This window comes from Lepidochelys olivacea (genome assembly GCF_965140295.1).
Source record: "Lepidochelys olivacea isolate rLepOli2 genome assembly, chromosome: 4".
Classification (NCBI taxonomy): domain Eukaryota; kingdom Metazoa; phylum Chordata; order Testudines; family Cheloniidae; genus Lepidochelys; species Lepidochelys olivacea.
Window position 1 is genome coordinate 40,502,847 of NC_140414.1, and position 20,922 is coordinate 40,523,768.

The window sequence follows — 20,922 nt, forward strand, 5'->3', positions numbered from 1 at the left end:
CTGCCCCAATATCCATTATAATCGTGTGGAAGAGCATTCTTATTTTAACAGAAGACTGAAAATCAACTATGAGGCTGTATTATATCAAATAGGTCATATAACTGCTGTCAGAGTTACAACCCACTACTACTTATGTGTTTGTACAACACCTAGCACAAAGAGGGCCCAATCTTGACTGGAATTGGAACCCTTAAATCAAGACCCCTTTTAAATACAGAAATGGGAATGAACTAATGACAGAGACATAGAACACTCTTAGAATTCACTGCAACAAGATGTAATTGATTAAATGTGTGTGAAAGAGACTCCCTCTCCCCACCTCTTTGTACAATGCTGGACACGTTTCTTCTTTATGGTCTTGAAGGAAGGTGACTTGCAACTTTGAGTGCACTATTCTAGTTTTTGTTTGCTGTGTCATATCTCAGCTGACTTTATAGTCCCTTATCTTTCAGCTAAGTAAATGCCTGTATATTTACCATATCCCAAACATGATGTTTTCAAAACCTATTAATCAAAAAGAACCGCAAACTAGACTTAAAGTGGCTTTTCCTGATGAGACTCCTGTTTGCTTTCAATAGATATGTACCAATATGAGAGGCAAATACACTTTTGTTAGTTACTCTTGTTTTGTCTTTATGTATCTATTGATTAGGACATTTATCTAAAGAATAAACAATGGCATCTTGGATAGTGCTATCAAGTATGAGGTAATCACAGCACACAGAGATTTAGCACTATGTTTTCCAACCTTTGTTATCTAGCAAGCCAAATCATTTTCTGTTTAACTGTAGTCTTAACTCAGCAATAATTAACATTTTTATTATATAATAGGGTAGCTGTTACTTATTTTGATTTATTTAGCTTTTGTACGGAATTGATTGGGTCAAATGAAACTACTTAACCACTGTCATTTAATGATTTGGGGTTTTGTTGGTAAACATTAAATTTATTGAGTTTTGTCATGGGATGAGTATATAAAATTGATTTTATTGATAACAGATTCACCCTGTTCATGTATCATCATCTGTGCTGGTCTACATTTTTTTTTTCCACAACAGACTACAAAATGTGTTTATTTTTTCCTTCTCTTTTCCCAAAACCAGAGATGAACCTTTTTAGTTAGAAAAGCCAGAATACTGAGTATTCCCTGTCCAGTCTTTAAAATATATAGGATCTGTTCCTTGTCCCATTGAAGTCATTGGGAGTTTTGCCTTTTACTTCAGCAGGAATAGGATTGGGAGTAAAGCTTGTGTTTACTGTTAATTTAGATACACTAAAGCTCTGTTCATAGTGAATTAGAATGACAGGGCTGAAAGGTTCACTGTGTGCAGACTGTAGTTCCAGGGAACCTCTGTTTTTACCAGAAAGTCGCTGCATTCCTTTATTGAGGCAAAAATTTCCATTGAAGTAAATTAAACCTTTGCTAGAGAAAGGACAAACAATTGCAGCCTTTTTCCACAGGCTGTTTGTATTTTTTAATATCTTTAGGAAAGATGAGAGAACTTGTAAATTCCTAGACTCGGGCCCTGGGGGTAGGCTTTGGGCTTGACAGCCCAAGCCATAATGTCAAAGCAACCTCTACACAGCTACTTTTAGCACACTAGTGTGACCCTCGTTTACACACATCTGTGGACCCGGGCTGGGAGACTCACTCCGAGATGTAGTATGGACGTACCCATTGTGTTCCTCACCTTGCACATTCATGCAGGGCCAGCCACAATCTGGTCCTAAACAGTTTTGCATGTAAGCAGACTGGATGCCTGGTACCTGAAAGGTTGTCTTGTCAGGTAGTGACTTTGTATAGGCTTTTACAAGCTAAATGCACTATACTATGTCACTCATGCCATGACCTAGAAAGTCAAGGCACAGTTAAGTTTACCTAATTGCTCATATATTATGCTGCTGTACACAAAATCCAAATGTAACAATTTCATTTTATTTTTCAAACAGATTCTAAATAGAAAGTGTTCTAAGAAATAATATCTAGTTTCTAGTTCCGATTGGAATCTGAAGCCAGTCAAATCCTAAATCTGAGAAGGAGGGAGGAAATATGTGTCTTCTTTTATCCCATGTATAATAGGGAGTTCTAAGCAACTTCCTGGTCAGATTGGTTTATCAGAGCTCAGCCCTTGCTGAATTCCCCTTTTAATGTGAGCCAATCAAGTGTGGAAGTGGAGGGAGTGCAACAGGAATCGCATTGGGCTTTTAGGGGTGGGGACATTACTCCCATGTGAGTTAAGCTGCTTCCCATACTTACTGGCCTAATGTAAGAGAGGAATGACTGCCCGGAGACACATGTGAACCCAGGTTTTCAAAGAAAAAGCAAGTGCTTAAAATCACAAGAGAAGCACATTTTAAAAAAACAATTCCAAATTGGAAATGATATACTGCAACTGAGAATAAGAAACACTAAGAAAACAAAAGGCTTAATTTGAAAAAAATTAATTTTTCCACAGTCTATAATATTCTCTGTCAACTATGCTGGGAGCAAAATTCTGCATCTGCACTGATTGGACGAATTTCAAAGACCTTTTACCTGCTGTCTGTTTGTGTTGCCTCATATCTTTATGACATGGAATGAACTGCTTGGCGCCACGTTGCTGTTATCCATTAACCATTCCTGTTTTCCTAATCATCTTAGACTCCATCTTTCTCTGTCCTATCTGTTATTGTCTTCTGCAAAGAGATGTGATGTTCCTTTAGCCTGTTCTGGTTTGCATGACATGATTTGTGTATCTGCCTACAAGGGTTTCTCTACTGAACCCTGTACATTATCTTCCCCCAGCCCCCTCCTCTGTAACCAGGAGAAGAGGGTCATACATCTGTAAAATGACAGCACTTATGAAAAATGGGAGTTTGGTACACATGGCTCTCATCAGACACAGACTCATCTTCCATGCCACAGACACTACTTGTTTCCTTGCAATGTAGACTGTAGTTAAAAAGCACAGGAAACACCTAATAAATTGCTTGGCCTATCAAATTAGCAAGTCGTCAAGAAAGTATTTTGGTAATCAATGAGCAAAGCAGAATTTTTGTTTGCTTTCTTGCATGGGAATGGGACGCACAGAGATGTGGCAACTTATTTACTCCCTCTATTCTATAAGCAGCATTTAACAGAACTGGAAGTTTGCTGAGATACTGGGAAAAGTGGGAGAGGTCTATTTTTAGAATTAAAAGAACACCTAGAGCCAGAGGGGAATATTGGCCTTAACTCAGCGTCACGCAAGGGCTCTGTGAAATTCAGAATCATGGGCATTTGACAGCATATTTATGGCAGCAGGCTTTCAGATGAAGACATTTTTAGTGCAGACTATGTTAAATATGGAACAGGAGTGAAATTTTCCATTGTTGAGAGTAGCCTGAACTGAAGAGAGGATCCGTGCAGTTCCTGCTCTGGTGAACTCATTTATAGTCTTAAAGGAAAATACAATGTAATGTTAAATATCACATTTAATTATAAATAAGCTATACTTTGTTTAAAACTTTGTACATATAACGAAAATTCATAACTAATCAGGAAGCAGCCATCTTGTCTGTCTGATGTTGTGTGAGGTGTAGAAATAGGCCTGGCTCGTACAGATAGTCAAGAAAGGCAGATGCCTGGGGCAAAAGAAAATAAAGGCTTAGTGACTGTTTGTTGTAGAGACAATTGCCAACTTTGGATGGGGTGTGTTTCCAGTTTGCCTCGGGCAACGAAAAGCCCGGGGCTGCTCCTGTGAAGCAAGTGAAGCTCAGCATATTAAAGCATGAGAGACGCAGGAAACTTGAAGTTGTTGTAAGTTTTGTTGAAGTTTATATAAATAACCTAAGTATTACACATATTAAGGCCTTGATTCAGCAAATGCAAATTTAAGAAATTTCACTACCTGAATTTACACATTTCAGTCGCCCCAGGGACGTCATGAACTTAAAGTTACAAACCTGATTAAGGATCTTGTTCAATAAAGGCCTAAATCATTATTAAATTAACTGGAAAATTAAAATTACACATATTACCTTGCATATTACCTTAGCTTTGGCATTCTCCTTTTTTCTCAAGCATTTCAGTGGATTTGGGCTTCCTGTCATAAAATATGCCTCTGGACTAGACATCCTACTAGGAAGTCTCAGTAAAATGGCAGAGGCCACTGAGACATATCAGCACCATTCACAGTAAATGAAGATACTGAAACAGTGACATGTATTTCTCAAATAAATGTTTTGAAAATTCACTGTATCTGTATATACAGTATTTTATATTTTTTAGTAAATATATAGCACTACAGTGAAATTGTGGCAAAGCTTCCATTGACTTCAATAAGGCCAGGGTTTCACCCATAGTAAATAATCACCATTTCCCTGCACAGAGGCTCTCTTCAGTTCAGGCTACTCTCAACAATGGAAAATTTCACTCCTGTTCCATATTTAACACAGTCAACAACAAAAACAGGTTTACTATGTAAACAGCTGTTAGGACAGCAAAAATAATGTTATTTTACATTGATTTTACTTAATAGGAACTGTAATAGCCAGTTGTTTTGTTTTTCACATTGTCATCAGTTCTCTAGCTTTAATATTTTTTTGGTATGTGACTGTTCAGTTTTAGACATTTCTCAAGTTGACTGCATTTAACAGATGTTCGTTTTAGAAGAGTTCCTTTAGTGGTATAAATTATAGTAGATTCAATTGCTCATTTAAGAGTTTGACAAAGTGAGTCTCTGAGAATGCCCTGGTATGTGCAGCAGAGAAAGCGAGTGCAAAAAGAAGTACATGGGGCTCTCAGAAAAAAGTCCTCTTCCCTTGTGTTTTAGAAAGTGACTCTGTCATATAAAAGTTATGCCTGCTGTTAAAGTGGTTAAACCAGCTGCATCCCATGTGCTGTAAATGCTCTTGTCTCTTATTTCTCCTGTTCAATTATTGTGTCTATAAATTGCAGAAGGCCACCTGTGCAATGCACTCATCCAGAATAGCCCCAGAGGAAGCATTAACATATCAAGCCTCATAAAGCACAAATCCTTAAATGTAAAAACTGACACTTTCATCCTACTTCAGACTACGTCTATATAGACATTAAACCAGAAAGGAATGGAGAACATTTTACTATATAATTTAAGGGCCCAATCCTTCTTCCATTGACGTCAATGGCAAAGCTCTAATTGATTTTATTGGGAAGACGATCAAGCCATAAAAGCATAATCTCACTTTAAATATTTTAGAATTCTATTCTGATTTCACTTATTCCCCCAATATGTAAGGTTCTGGTGCAATTTGAAAAGTGGTGGGAGGCTGCTCTCCCATTTACATTACCCATGCTGGTATGCTGTCTTTAGAAATGTTTTCCCAATCTAAGGAAACTTAATAAAGTACCTCTAAAGACTGAAAGTGTAGGAGTAATATGGCCAGCACTGGCTGAAGGTTGGTGCCCAGATTAACAAAGCATCTGACTGTGTTTCTTTCTTTCTGTTTCCAACTCTAGAAGTCTCATTTTGAGAATGGTTATCCTTGTCTTGATATGCAATTATCTTCAAGAACTCATGAAGGATGGGTGAGGTCCCAGAGGACTGGAGAAGGGCAAAAATAATACCTCTCTTTAAAAAGAACAAAAAGGACCCAGGGAGTTATAGACCATTTAACCTGACTTTGATACCTGGAAAGATACTGGAACAAATTATTAAACAACCAGTTTGAAGCACCTAGAGGATAATAGGGTAATAAAATAACAGCCAACATGAATTTGACAAGATCAGACCATGCCAAACCAAACTAATTTTCTTTTTTGAAGGGATTTCAGACTAATGGATGCTCTAAAGCAGTCAACATGATATATCTTGATTTTAGTAAGGTTTATGACATAGACCCACATGATATTCTCATAAGCAAATGAGGGAAATGTGGGTTAGATGAAATTACTATAAGGAGGGTGCATAACTGATTGTTAGACCATACCCAAAGAGTGGTTATCAATAGTTTGTTGTCAAACTGGGGGGAATTATCTAAGGTAGTCCAACATGAGTCTGCTGTGGGTCTGGTACTATTCAACATTTTCATTAATAACTGGATAATGGAGTTCAGAGTATGCTTATAAAGTTTGTAGATGATACCAAGTTGGGAGTGGTTACAAGCACTTTGGCAGACAGGATTAGAATTCAAAAGGGCCTTCAAAAAATGGAGAATTGGCCTGAAATCAACTTGATGAAATTCAATGAAGATGAGTACAAAGTACTTCATTGGGAAGGAAAAATCAAATGCACAAATACAAAAAATGGGGAACAACTAGCTAGGCAATATAACTGTTGAAAAAGTTCTGGGGATCACAAATTCAATATGAGCCAACAATGTAATGCAGCTGTGAAAAAGGCTATCATCATTCTGGGATGTATTAACAGAAGTGTCATACGTAAGATATGGGAAGTAATTGCCTCACTCTATTCAGCATTCATGATACCTCAGCTGCAGTATTTTGTCCAGTTTTAGATACCATGCTTTAAGAAAAATGTGGACAAATTGGACAGCATCTCGAGGACAGCAACAAAAATGGCAAAAGGCTTAGAGAATCTGACCAATAAGGAAAGGTTAAAAACGTTGGGTATCTTTAGTCTTGCGAAAAAAGATTGAGAGAGGTACCTGATAACAGTCTTCAAATATGTTACGGGCTGTTTTAGAGAGGACAGTCATTCCCCATATGCACTCAAGGTAGAACAAGAAGTAATTGACTTAATACGCAGCAAGGGAGATGTAGGTTAGATATTAGGAAAAGCTTTCTAACTATAAAGCTAGGTAAGTACTAGAATAAGTTACCAAGAGAGATTGTGTAGTCCTCATCATTAGAGGTTTTTAAGAACAGGTTAGACAAATACCTGTCAGGGATGGTATAGGTATACCTGGTCTTGGCTCAGTGCAGGGAGATGGACACAATGACTTCTCAAGGTCCCTTCCAGCACTACATTTCTATGATTTCCATGCCAAAAAGGATATGTTTCCCACTTCTATGCTGAGCCACTTGCCCCAGTAAGTACAAAGATGTGAGCTTCCCAGGTATTAGAATCTGCAGTGCTGGGCTGAATAGGAACAGACTAGATTTAGACTATACATTTCCAATTGATCTAACCAATTCTTGAGCCCTTAGATTGTCAGCTCCTTGGAGAAGGACTCATCCTCTTTGAGTGTTTGGAAAACACCTAGCATATAGACAGGTTTCAGAGTAACAGCCGTGTTAGTCTGTATTCGCAAAAAGAAAAGGAGTACTTGTGGCACCTTAGAGACTAACCCATTTATTTGAGCATAAGCTTTCGTGAGCTACAGCTCACTTCATTGGATGCATACTGTGGAAACTGCAGAAGACATTATATACACAGAGACCATGAAACAATACCTCCTCCCACCCCACTCTCCTGCTGGTAATAGCTTATCTAAAGTGACCACTCTCTTTACAATGTGTATGATAATCAAGGTGGGCCATTTCCAGCACAAATCCAGGTTTTCTCACCCCCCCCCCCCCCACACACACACACACACTCACTCTCCTGCTGGTAATAGCTCATCCAAAGTGACCACTCTCCCTACAATGTGCATGATAATCAGGTGGACCATTTCCAGCATAAATCCAAGTTTAACCAGAACGTCTGGGGGCGGGGGGGTAGGAAAAAACAAGGGGAAATAGACTACCTTGCATAATGACTTAGCCACTCCCAGTCTCTATTTAAGCCTAAATTAATAGTATCCAATTTGCAAATGAATTCCAATTCAGCAGTTTCTCGCTGGAGTCTGGATTTGAAGTTTTTTTGTTTTAAGATAGCGACCTTCATGTCTGTAATTGCGTGACAGAGAGATTGAAGTGTTCTCCGACTGGTTATGAATGTTATAATTCTTGACATCTGATTTGTGTCCATTTACTCTTTTACGTAGAGACTCTCCAGTTTGACCAATGTACATGGCAGAGGGGCATTGCTGGCACATGATGGCATATATCACATTGGTGGATGTGCAGGTGAACGAGCCTCTGATAGTGTGGCTGATGTTATTAGGTCCTGTGATGGTGTCCCCTGAATAGACATGTGGGCACAGTTGGCAACGGGCTTTGTTGCAAGGATAGGTTGCTGGGTTAGTGGTTCTGTTGTGTGGTATGTGGTTGTTGGTGAGTATTTGCTTCAGGTTGGGGGGCTGTCTGTAGGCAAGGACGGGCCTGTCTCCCAAGATTTGTGAGACTGTTGGGTCATCGTTCAGGATAGGTTGTAGATCCTTAATAATGCGTTGGAGGAGTTTTAGTTGGGGGCTGAAGGTGACGACTAGTGGCATTCTGTTATTTTCTTTGTTAGGCCTGTCCTGTAGTAGGTGACTTCTGGGAACTCTTCTGGATCTATCAATCGTTTTCTTCACTTCCGTAGGTGGGTATTGTAGTTGTAAGAATGCTTGATAGAGATCTTGTAGGTGTTTGTCTCTGTCTGAGGGGTTGGAGCAAATGCAGTTGTATCGCAGAGCTTGGCTGTAGACGATGGATCGTGTGGTGTGGTCAGGGTGAAAGCTGGAGGCATGTAGGTAGGAATAGCAGTCAGTAGGTTTCCGGTATAGGGTGGTGTTTATGTGACCATCGTTTATTAGCACTGTAGTGTCCAGGAAGTGGATATCTTGTGTGGACTGGACCAGGCTGAGGTTGATGGTGGGATGGAAATTGTTGAAATCATGGTGGAATTCCTCAAGGGCTTCTTTTCCATGGGTCCAGATGATGAAGATGTCATCAATATAGCGCAAGTAGAGTAGGGGCATTAGGGGACGAGAGCTGAGGAAGCGTTGTTCTAAATCAGCCATAAAAATGTTGGCATACTGTGAGGCCATGCAGGTACCCATAGCAGTGCTGCTGATCTGAAGGTATACTTTGTCCCCAAATGTAAAATAGTTATGGGTAAGGACAAAGTCACAATGTTCAGCCACCAGGTTAGCCGTGACATTATCGGGGATAGTGTTCTTGACAGCTTGTAGTCCATCTTTGTATGGATGTAGAGGGCTTCTACATCCATAGTGGCCAGGATGGTGTTATCGGAAGATCACCGATGGATTGTAGTTTCCTCAGGAAGTCAATGGTGTCTCGAAGGTAGCTGGGAGTGCTGGTAGCGTAGGGCCTGAGGAGGGAATCTACATAGCCAGACAATCCTGCTGTCAGGGTGCCAATGCCTGAGATAATGGGGCACCCAGGATTTCCAGGTTTATGGATCTTAGGTAGTAGATAGAATATCCCAGGTCGGGGTTCCAGGGGTGTGTCTGTGCGGATTTGATCTTGTGCTTTTTCAGGAAGTTTCTTGAGCAAATGCTGTATTTGCTTTTGGTAACTCTCAGTGGGATCAGAGGGTAATGGCTTGTAGAAAGTGGTGTTGGAGAGCTGCCGAGCAGCCTCTTGTTCATATTCCGACCTGTTCATGATGACAACAGCACCTCCTTTGTCAGCCTTTTTGATTGTGATGTCAGAGTTGTTTCTGAGGCTGTGGACGGCATTGTGTTCTGCACGGCTGAAGTTATGGGGCAAGTGATGCTGCTTTTCCACAATTTCAGCCCGTGCACGTCGGTGGAAGCATTCTATGTAGAAGTCCAGTCTGCTGTTTCGACCTTCAGGAGGAGTCCACCTAGAATCCTTCTTTTTGTAATGTTGGTAGGGAGGCCTCTGTGGATTAGTATGTTGTTCAGAGGTATTTTGGAAATATTCCTTGAGTCGGAGACGTCGAAAATAGGATTCTAGGTCACCACAGAACTGTATCATGTTCGTGGGGGTGGAGGGGCAGAAGGAGAGGCCCCGAGATAGGACAGCTTCTTCTGCTGGGCTGAGAGTACAGTTGGATAGGTTAACAATATTGCTGGGTGGGTTGAGGGAACCATTGCTGTGGCCCCTGGTAGCATGTAGTAGTTTAGAAAGTTTAGTGTCCTTTTTCTTTTATAAAGAAGCAAAGTGTGCGTTGTAAATGGCTTGTCTAGTTTTAGTAAATTCCAGCCACGAGGAAATTTGTGTGGAAGGTTGGTTTTTTATGAGAGTATCTAGTTCTGAGAGGTTTCAGAGTAACAGCCGTGTTAGTCTGTATTCGCAAAAAGTTCTGAGTTCTGAGAGCTCATTCTTCTTAATCTTTCCCTGTTTGCTGTAGAGGATGTTGATCAGGTGATTCCGCAGTTTCTTTGAGAGCGTGTGGCACAAGCTGTCAGCATAGTCTGTGTGGTATGTAGATTGTAATGGATTTTTTACCTTCAGTCCTTTTGGTACGATGTCCATCTGTTTGCATTTGGAAAGGAAGATGATGTCTGTCTGTATCTGTACAAGTTTTTTCATGTTTTTTTTTGAGCTGGAAATGGCCCACCTTGATTATCATGCACATTGTAGGGAGAGTGGTCACTTTGGATAAGCTATTACCAGCAAGAGAGTGAGTTTGTGTGGGGGGGGGGGGGGCGGAGGGTGAGAAAACCTGGATTTGTGCTGGAAATGGCCCACCTTGATTATCATGCACATTGTAAGGAGAGTGGTCACTTTGGATGGGCTATTACCAGCAGGAGAGTGAGTTTGTGTGTGGGGGGGGGGGGCGGAGGGTGAGAAAACCTGGATTTGTGCTGGAAATGGCCCAACTTGATTATCATGCACATTGTAAGGAGAGTGGTCACTTTGGATGGGCTATTACCAGCAGGAGAGTGAGTTTGTGTGGGGGGGGGGGGCGGAGGGTGAGAAAACCTGGATTTGTGCTGGAAATGGCCCAACTTGATTATCATACACATTGTAAGGAGAGCGATCACTTTAGATAAGCTATTACCAGCAGGAGAGTGGGGTGGGAGGAGGTATTGTTTCATGGTCTCTGTGTATATAATGTCTTCTTCAGTTTCCACAGTATGCATCCGATGAAGTGAGCTGTAGCTCACGAAAGCTTATGCTCAAATAAATTGGTTAGTCTCTAAGGTGCCACAGGTACTCCTTTACCTAGCATATAGTGGGCACTACTGTAAATAAATAATAATAGCTATGTAATGGGGACTGCATCTTAGTGTTCTTGGCAAAGGTTGTGTTTCGCTTTCCTCTGTTCCCCTATACTCCCTGATGTAACATCAGTATTTAAATACACTTTCAGCCAAGTTCTGCATGCAGGCCAATGCACAGCTGTATATTCTTAAGTACTCTGATCAGAAGAATACTACTACATGCAGCAATACTAACATTTGCAAAAGATTAGGTCTAAATACAAAATCTGAGTTTCAGGCCCATCTTTATAGAAAATACAAGGTTAGAAAGGAAATGCTCTGGACTATAATAGCAAGGGCAACCTTGAAAAATTATACTACCGTTAAAATGAAGTACATTCTTCTAGATACAAAATGTTCTCTGTTTTTTTTCTTCTTATTTCTTTTCTGATACTGCCATTTAAAGATAAGAGGAAGAATTTGCATGTTATATACTTCAATTTAGTAAGAGTGCTAACAGCTTTCGCTTTTCTTTTTGTAGTGGAACCTGCTCTGTATTGTTGCTGTGCTGGGTCCGTGCAGAAACTGTAAACTACAACCATGAATCTTGCAGGGGTTGTCAGGGATGGGGCTTCCAGTTTAAGGAGATTCAGGTCTGTGTACTCAGCATTAGGGATTATGTTGCCCTACCCATCTCTAGTCAGTTCCTGAGCAGTTGTAGTGCTGTTTTACAGCTCTCACAGCTCTGATTGTGAGGGCAGGTACCTCTTGCCTTCTGAGAGCTTAGAGGTGCAGTTGCCCTTCCTGGTGATTCCCAAAGATCTTCAGAAGTTGCGGGAAAGTATCCTCTACCACTGAAGATGTCTACGGTTAACAAATAGGGCTTCTGGCAGCTGACTGTGTAGTTACCATCAACCCTGGTCTGTAAAACTAAGAACATGAACCCATCTTGATTTCAGATGGGTCAGGTTTCTATCCAAATCCTTTGTACAGCTCTGACCTCAGCATCAAGAATTGTCAATCTAACATCTTTCACTAGCACTGTATTTACTTTTTTTTTAAAGTACATTTACAGCCATCTCCGAAAGTTTGGCAATTTGCCTCAGACCTTCACAAACAATATCCTGCTTCATTTCTCTATTGTTTAACTGTTTGATTTTTTTTTTAAATTCCCTAGCCCTATTTGTAAGACAGTTCCAAATACATCCACACACTGCAAATGTTTTCCTTTCCCTCACTGCAGCACAATTAGACCCTGTGACCTTCTATTCCCAGATGGAAAAGCAATGCCAAATTGCCGCCAACGCTTCATTATGATTATATATTGGTCTTGTGGGGCTTGATTTTTCTTTGGCTTCCCACATCCCTCCTTTATTTCTAGTTTACTAGCAACATACAAATTTCTATAACATGCCAGTACTCTCTGAAGAAAGTGTATTTTTCACCAGCTAAGATAACTTTTGGTTAATGCTAAAAGTTTTCTTTTTCATTGAAAAGTGTGTATTGTACATTCGTTACTAAGAGCACAAAGTTAAGGTCAAAGCAGTAAAGGCTGGTCTAGGAACAACAGTCAAATGGAAATAACGAGAATGTAAAAACCCAAAGAACTTTTGAAAACTATATCAGAAGATTGCATGGTCTTAGGTTCTGATCCTTCAAACACTTACATGTGCTTAACTCTATTCACATTAGTAGTCCTATTGACTTCAGAGCGTTATCTTGTAATCTTTTTGGGACAGAAACAGCATATTTATGTGTTTGCACTGCATTTAGCACAGTGGAGCCCTGATCCTGATTGGGGTCTCTGGGCACTACAGTGATAAAATATTGGAGAAGGAGGAGGAAGAGGTGGAGGAGAATTTTATTAGACTTGCACATCTGTAGCTATATTCAGTAAAAATGTGACTCTCTAGCTATCAGTTCTGTGTATGCTGAGGCCAAAAATTAACCTTTTGGTAGCCTTGGAAACCTTTTTTGAGCATTGTGCTTTTCTCAATTCTTACTAGATATTTGGACATTACTAATTCTTCAACTTCCTACTGTCGGATGGGCAAAATCTCCCTAACTGGGCTGGAAAACCATCCCCAAAATAGCAGATATCAATTAGCTGTAGTCAATAAGAGTCTGGGGAGTGAGGCCCAGATTCAGCGAGGCACATAAGCATGTGCTTGAGTTCCATTGACTTCAATGCATGTGCTTAAGTATTTTGCTGAATTAGGCCCTATGTGAGTACTAATGCCTGTAGGTTGGATACATCTCCGCTTACACCCTAAGTCACTCCTCTTGGTCACCAGGGCTTTATATTTCACCCTGATTTCTTCAGATTGCTATAATCCTCATTCCTATCTCCCTAATTTATCATTCCTTATGCTTCAGAGAGTAAACAAATTACCATCTGTGGTAAGAAAGTAATGTATCCTAGGATATGGTATTGCAGTTAGCTAGTTGCCTAGGGCCTGACTTCCACCATTGACATCAGTGGGAACTTCATCATTGATTCAATGAGCAGAGAATCCAGCCCATAATTTTAAGCCTATAGTCTTATTTTGGCTTCCTCTGATTCATCTAGTTTAAGCAACTGTTAAAGAACTGTCCTTTTTAGTCTATTAGTTCCTATGGCTCTGTACTTGTCCATTTTCATTTTATTGATCTCCTCAGAATTCACCGTCCATATTCTCACAACACACATGGCCTCATCAGCTGCTTGGTCTGTTCAGCTACTGTTTCACCTTTTCTTCTATTTAAAAAATGTATACAACAAAGTATGTTTCTAAAAATATGCTTTAGTTCAAACACAACTTGTTGCACACACTGGTGGAATCACTGGATTAAATCCTATGATCTGTGTTATGCAGGAGCTCAGAGTAAGACAATGACAATGGTCCCTTCTTGCCTTAAAATCGATTATCGTTATTTTTATCTCCATGTAATCAAAAATATGTGACGAGACATTGCGGTCTAAGAATAGCGACTTGCTGTTAACTTGCTGCTGTAAACCTCCTAGGTTAATACACACCTCAGTTTTGGCCTCAACAATTATTTAGCCCAGGAAAGAGATAGCACTGCATAAATGGAAAGAATCCTTAAGTTATCCTCTAAATATTGAAACAAAATTTCAGTGAATTTCTTTTTATGCTCTATAATAGTGTCATAAAAGATGTCACAATTTCAGAATCATGGTGACTATCATCAGTAGATTCCGAAGACTCCTTGAAGACTGGAGTGAGAGAAATGGGATGAAATGTAATAGTACAAAATATATGATCATGCACTTAGGGTCGAATAACAAGAATTTCCTCTACAAGCTGGGGGCTCATCAGTTGGAAGTGACAAAGAAGGGGAGAGACTTTGGTATGTGGGTCAATCACAAGATAACTATTAGCTGTGAAAAAGGCAAATGAACTCTAGGATATATTAGGGCAAGGCATTTCTAGGGGAGACAAACAAATATTAGTGACATTGTACAAGGTACAAGACCTCATATGGAATATCGTCAACAATTCTAGTCACCCACATTCAAGAATGATTAATTTAAACTGGTACAGATGCAGAGAAGAGCTTCTGGGATGACCAGGGGAATAGAGGGCCTATCTTCTGAGAGGAGACTGGAAGAGCTTGGCTTGTTTAATCTTGCAAAAAGAAGGTTGGGAGAGGATATGATTGTGCTATAAATACATTTGGGGGGTAAAATACCAGGGAGGTTGAAGACTATTTAAGCTACAGGACAATGTTGGCACAAGAACAAATGGACAAATTTAGGCTAGAAATTAGAGGAAGGTTTCTAACCATCAGAGAGGTGAGGTTTTGTAATAGGCTCCCAGTAGTAGTTGGGGTGGCAAACATCTTAATTAGTTTTAAAAGAAAACTGGACAAATGTATGAGTGAGATCGTAAAATGGGGCTGCTTGTGATTGTAGGAGGCAGGGCTCAGCAGCTCTGGGTCTCACTTCAGGTTTATGTTCCTAAAAGCTCATGCTTCAAGGTTTCAGCCAGCCACCTGAAGGGGTCAGGAAGGGAATCCTCCTCCCCACCCTCACACACAGAGTATATTCTGAGATTTTTTTAATCTCCTTCCTCTGAATCATCGGGGATGGCCATGGCTGGAAATAGTACATTAGATGGGAAGAGCCAGGTCTTGGAGGTGGCACCAAGCATTCTCTCTCTGGTGCTTGGCTCTCTGGTTCTTGTTTACATGCTCAGGGCTTAATTGATTGCCATATATAGAGTTGGGAAGGAATTTGCCCCCAGGTCCGATTGGCAGTTATCTTGGGGGAGGGTTCACCTTTTTCAGCAGTGTGTGGGTCACTTGCAAGGATAATCTGGGTATATCTCAGTTAATCATTTCCCTGCCATTGCTAGTGTTGGTGACCTGCGATATACAGGAGATCAGACTAGATGATCTGGTGGTCCCTTCTGGCTGTAAGCTCTGTTATGCTTAATTGTAATAGTAATGATAAGATTTTAATTCAGGCCACATTTCACAGTGTATTCATAGATGTAACTGCAGTCACTGGAGTCAGTGGTTACTGACCTCTTCAATATGGCAGGGTAGAAGTAGAGCTGTCTGAAAATGGCCAAGAATTTTTGTAAAGCATTTTGTCATTTCCCCCCAGTTTTTTGGTTGAAAATTTGTCCATTCAGAATATTTTTATTGGCAGTAGGGCTAACCTTTATTACCCTGATCCATGCCATGTGACTGGAGCTCAAGAATAAAGATCAGTCTTTTACTAGCTCTCTTGTGTGCCACACCTTTATTACAATGGCGGAAAATAGCTTGCACCTCATGAACTTTTTATGTTGCCAGAATAAGCAAAAGGAATGGAGATTCTTCCCCCTACCCAACCCTCCACTCAGAAACCATTCTGCAATTGCCAGTGTGGATAACATAATCATCATCAATCGGCGATCCCTCGATTCGAGTACTGTCGCCACCACAGATTTACATATGGGTCCTGAAAAGACTGAGCAGTCAGATCCTGGAACCACAGATCTGCCCACGATAGGTACAGACGTTTCCTGGAGGGTCAACTGCCTGCTGGGAGAAAGTTCTTTCTTTCAGTGCAGTGGATAAGAAATGCTCAGATGAAGTGTAAAATAATTCTCTAAACCCCAAATCCATAAGCATCCATAAATCTCTCGCTGACTTTGCATTATATACAATACAGCACATTCTGATAAATGCTCATATTCACCTTTTTTGAATAGTGGCTTTGGTTACAACATAGTGAGAGGAGAATGGGTTTGGCACAGTAGATAGGGCCCCGGATTGTCATTCAGAAGACGTACATTCCATGCCTTACTCTGCCATTGATGACTGGATGAGTCATTTCAAGATTTCTGTGCCTCTTTTTCCCTTCCCTTTGAATCTCTTGTCTAGAAGCTCTTTGTGGCCAGGTCTGACTCTTACAATGTGTTTGCAGAGTGGAATGGGTACAATGGGCTCCTGATATTGGTTGGGGCCTGTAGGCGCTACTGTCAGACAAGAAATAATAACTCATTTTGTTTCACAGCCTACTCAGAAAATTCTCATTGGTGCAATTCCCTAAGATTAGATTTGGTTGGAAAAGAAGTCCTCCTTATTACCTCTGGATAGAAAATAAGTTGAATTAACCCCTCTGTTCACCTGATATTCAGACTTTCATACCTAGTTCAACGTATGCTGACCCTTCGTATTGTCTGCAAAACAGAGGTTTAACTATCAAGTCCAAAGTCACCAATGCCCTCTTATTCTACACTTTCTGTCACTTTTCACCAAGAGTTAGATCTCAGATCAGACCAAAAAAATCTACATATGAAACATATTTCCTGGAAACTGCTCTGTTAGCTACTAACAGTAAAAACACTTAAATTTGATATTGTAATGTTAGTAGTACAATTTCACTGAATTCTTTTTAAGCAGCTGCTATTGAAAATCAAACATTTAATATAGAAAGATGTGTAGAACAAATACATATATTCTGTGGAGGGAATGTGTAAAGACAGGGCCGGCTCTTCAGTTTTTGCCACCCCAAGCAGTGAACAAAACTGCCACCGCGGACGGCAAAAGGGAGAAGCTGCCGCCTATTTGCCTCTGCGGCCAGCGGGATAGAGGGGCTGCTGCCAAATTGCCCCCGCCGCGGAAACACTGCCGCCCCTTTCTAACTGCCGCCCCAAGCATCTGTGTGGAACGCTGGTGCCTGGAGCCGGCCCTGTGTAAAGAATATTTGGCCCTCATTTAAATAGCCTAAAGAAAAGGGGCATTGTGTTCTCGTTTATCACATTTGTTCTTTCTATGAATGATGCACTTGTTTTCTTCAAAAGATTTTCCTTTTTGGAGGGGGGGGAGGAAAAATAAGAAAAGGAGTGGGGAAATGTCCAGATGACTTGGTTGTTATATCTTAATAGCAAGTGCTACCTCCTATACATAGGATAGCAGTATTCTTTGGATCGGTTCTGTTCTGTTAGTTTGATTAAAAGATATAGCAAGACATCAGGCTTTTCAGACTTTGCTTGTACCCACTGAACTGCTGTTGTACTACAAACTTTCATCTTTTGTTGGTGATTGCTAAGGCATTGTACACATGGATGAAAGCTGCTTTCCTTCCATTTCCCAGCCCACAGAAATGGGAAACCAGATAATGTGATAGTAAAAACACTCCCAGTACAGTGGCTCAACTTGCAAGAGTGCTAATCAGATTTATAGCTTGGCGTCTCTAAGGCTATGGCTTTATTCCCAACATTGCCAATCATGTCAGGAATCACAACTATGTTGAGATTCACATTTCCGTGGTCTCAGCATGAGATAAAAAGTCAATAATTCTTCAGTGTAATTAGCCACTGAAGGAGAATCATGAAGTCACCTTGCACACTTTAGCCACGTAAGTAGCTAGCTCATGCTCACCATCATAAAGCTGTGCTATGAGATCTGGAAAGTGTAGCCTGGATACCTATCTTCATCAGCAAATGTAATTTTGGACTTTGCTGCCAAAGGAGCTACAGCATAAACACATTTATTGGAAGAGTTTCATGAAATAAATTATGACCTACTGCACCAGATTGAAATAATGGTATGGCTGTGGCAGCAAGAGAAAACCAAATATGTTTGCCAGGCCCCTCAAAGCAAAACATGAGGTACCTGCTTAGGCCATGTACACACTGCAGGCAGCCATTTCTCTGCAGCTGCACCAGCAGTTGTTTAGCAAGAGCAGTGAGCAGACAGACAGAAAGCGATTGAAACAAACCTGAATGGCCTTATTCTTTTGATAATGGACCACTGCATGGATACCAAATCTGTAGCTTGTATATTAAATTAGAGTGGATAATAATATAGATAACTTTCAATTAAAATATGAAGTGCAAAGACAAAGGTATGAGTCTGGTCCTACTACAGGAGTGACTTCACTGAAATCAGTGAAATTACACTAGTGTAAAACAGGTGTGAGAAAAGAGTCAGGCCCTAGGTTTTCAAGTTTAAATATCTCTCTGCCTTTGTCCTTTGGCGCATTCTTGTAATAAATCCACAGAAGGTATTTTACCTTTCTTACCTCTTCTGGAGCAACAACTTGTTAATATACATGAAATGATTCCATTGTTTATTTCATAATTGTGGAGGATCTCTTTCATGTAAGATTGCTAATATTGTGCATTTATTTGCAAGTCCAACCATTCTGGTCTGCACACCTCCAAACTTCAAGAATCGGGATCCAGTTCCAAATTTTAAATTAATCCGAATGAGCTAATTCATGGTTTCACGTTGAAATCATGCAGAATTCTGATTTTTTTTTTCATTATTTTGACACTAAATAAGGTGAATCTTAAAAGAATCAACTGAGGCCTCAATCTTGCAAAGACTTACACACATTCTTAACTGTATGCTTTGAGACCAGTCCCTTTCATATCAGAGGACCAAAGATGTCTGTTTTAAAGTCAAACACATGCCCAAGTTTTTACAGGATCAGATCCTGAGTTTTTTGGTTTGGTCAAACCTGAAACTGAGTGAAACTCTGTCACAAGCCTCTCAGAGCAAAATCAAAAATAATTTCAGAAAAGCCCCTCTGATGTGTAATTGTTCAAGTTTGACCAGCTTTATTGATGAGATGTGGCAGCTAACGTGCACATCAATGTTAAGAAGCACTTTCAGTTAACATTATTTAGGGATGGCCTCTAGCCACAAAATTAAGATCCAAACCCAGGTTCAAATTTCCAATATCCTCAGTGTCTGGGGGCATGTGGATCTAGGATTTGTCTTGGACCTGTCTTGGTAACCCATATCATATTTTTCAACTGTTGAATAGTGTTGTTCCTCTTTGATTTTCCTGTAACTTGCTTTAAAATGTTTATATTCACATTTTCATTAGGTGTTAGCAGTAGTTTTTTTACAAGCAATAGAATACTTCTTTCTGCAGTAATCTATTCTCTCTCTCTCTCTTTCAGTGCCCATTACCTGGTATTGAATTGGTCAGTTTGCTATGTCCCCTGCATTGCAATAGAACTACAGGTTAGTGAGACGTGCCTCTTGTTGTGAGGAGGATTAAAGAAAATAACTACATTTCTTAATAAGTCATTGTAAACACAGAGCTGTCCCTCCATGACCTCTAGCTGCTCTCAGTTACACATGTGCATGGAATAGATGTTTGAGACAGAAATCCTTGTAGCAGACTACACCTGCCATTTCCATCATACACCAGCAGCTCCACGACAAGCAGTAAATCTGTCAGTGGGTCCTAGCACTGAATGGCACCAGTGGTTTCATATCCAGCCGTTCTGAGTGTCAGAGCTATTTCTTTCCCCCTGAATTGACATCAGTGCTCTACAGAGAAAACTGATTCCAACTGCCTTTCTTTAGTTCCCCCCCACTTAGCCAGCTTATTATGTAGTGAACAAATAATGCTTTTACTTTCTTTTTCACTCTGGATGACCAATTTTTATTAAATCAGATTTTAAAAAACTGGCTACAGGTTCTGGGCTATACTCAATATATAGATACACATTATATTTTCAATCGCTTTCTTGGACATTGTTCATGCTTTGAAGAGTGGCCCAGAAACCAGTGAGTAAATTAGATGATCTCTTAATAGTCATGTACGATTGTTTCTTAGGATCTAAAAAACCAACAGCCGAAGGCCTGCTTGGTCCACATCCTGTCAGGAGTGCTCCAAATGCAAGACTCGTCTTCGCTAGGCTATTCCCCTCCAGCTGAAAAATCCCCAACTATCTCACCAGTCATGAAAATTGCAACATTTGCTGTCGATGTTAAAAAAAAAAAAAAAAAAAAAAAGGGAAAAAATCTATTGGGTTATTGAGCAAGAATGCACAACAGGGTGTTTGCCCTGTGCAGATGTCACCATGCCATGAAGCCAAACACTAAATGCCAGCGCTACACAAAAATGATCAACATTCCAGCATGCTGGGGCACCCTATTATGATACGGTCACCCTATAATTAACAATAATTTTGTTTTAAAATATTTTAAATAAAAATATTAAATTTAATTCACTAACTTTTCTTGTTTCATTTATCTCTCTCTTATCTTCCATTTCTCCAGTGACATCACATCTGGTTTTTCTTCCATGGTTACCAGGGTAATTTGCTTTTATTTACTATTTCTTAAAAGTAAATCTATGAGAAGTACAATTTAACTTCTATTTCAACATTTTTTTTAAAGGGACTTGATTTGTGTTTACACTAAGGTCCCTTTACGCTGCGCTGAAAGTGCAAAGGAGCCTTAAAGTGGGCATAAATGTAATTTACACACACATTAAAGACCCTCTAAATTGCAAGAATAGAACATAAGGGCCCTTCTTGTAACTGGGAATTCAGATATAAATGAATTTAATGTTTGTGTAACATTCTATGCTGGCAGCTCTGAAGTCCCTGTTGTTATCTACAGCACAAACAGCAGCACTGCAAACTTCCCCATAATACCACAGGAACGGGGCTCAATATTGATTGGAGGAACCATCTTTAGAGGTAGGTTTTCACTATATGGTTAACCCAGGTAATTGGCACCTGGTCTGAGTACTCAGCTTAGCCTAACCTGAGT

At 40.1% G+C, this 20,922-nt stretch overlaps 1 long non-coding RNA gene across 1 annotated transcript in view; it reads left to right on the top strand.

Annotated features, from left to right (window-relative positions):
* LOC311520209 overlaps positions 1 to 20,467 on the top strand; it is a 67,399-nt gene extending 46,932 nt beyond the window's left edge. Inside the window, exons 2-3 of the long non-coding RNA XR_014711517.1 lie at positions 19,314 to 19,377; positions 20,425 to 20,467. This is a non-coding gene — a long non-coding RNA (uncharacterized lncRNA). The remainder of the gene's footprint in view (positions 1 to 19,313; positions 19,378 to 20,424) is intronic.
* Positions 20,468 to 20,922: the final 455 nt, after the last annotated feature.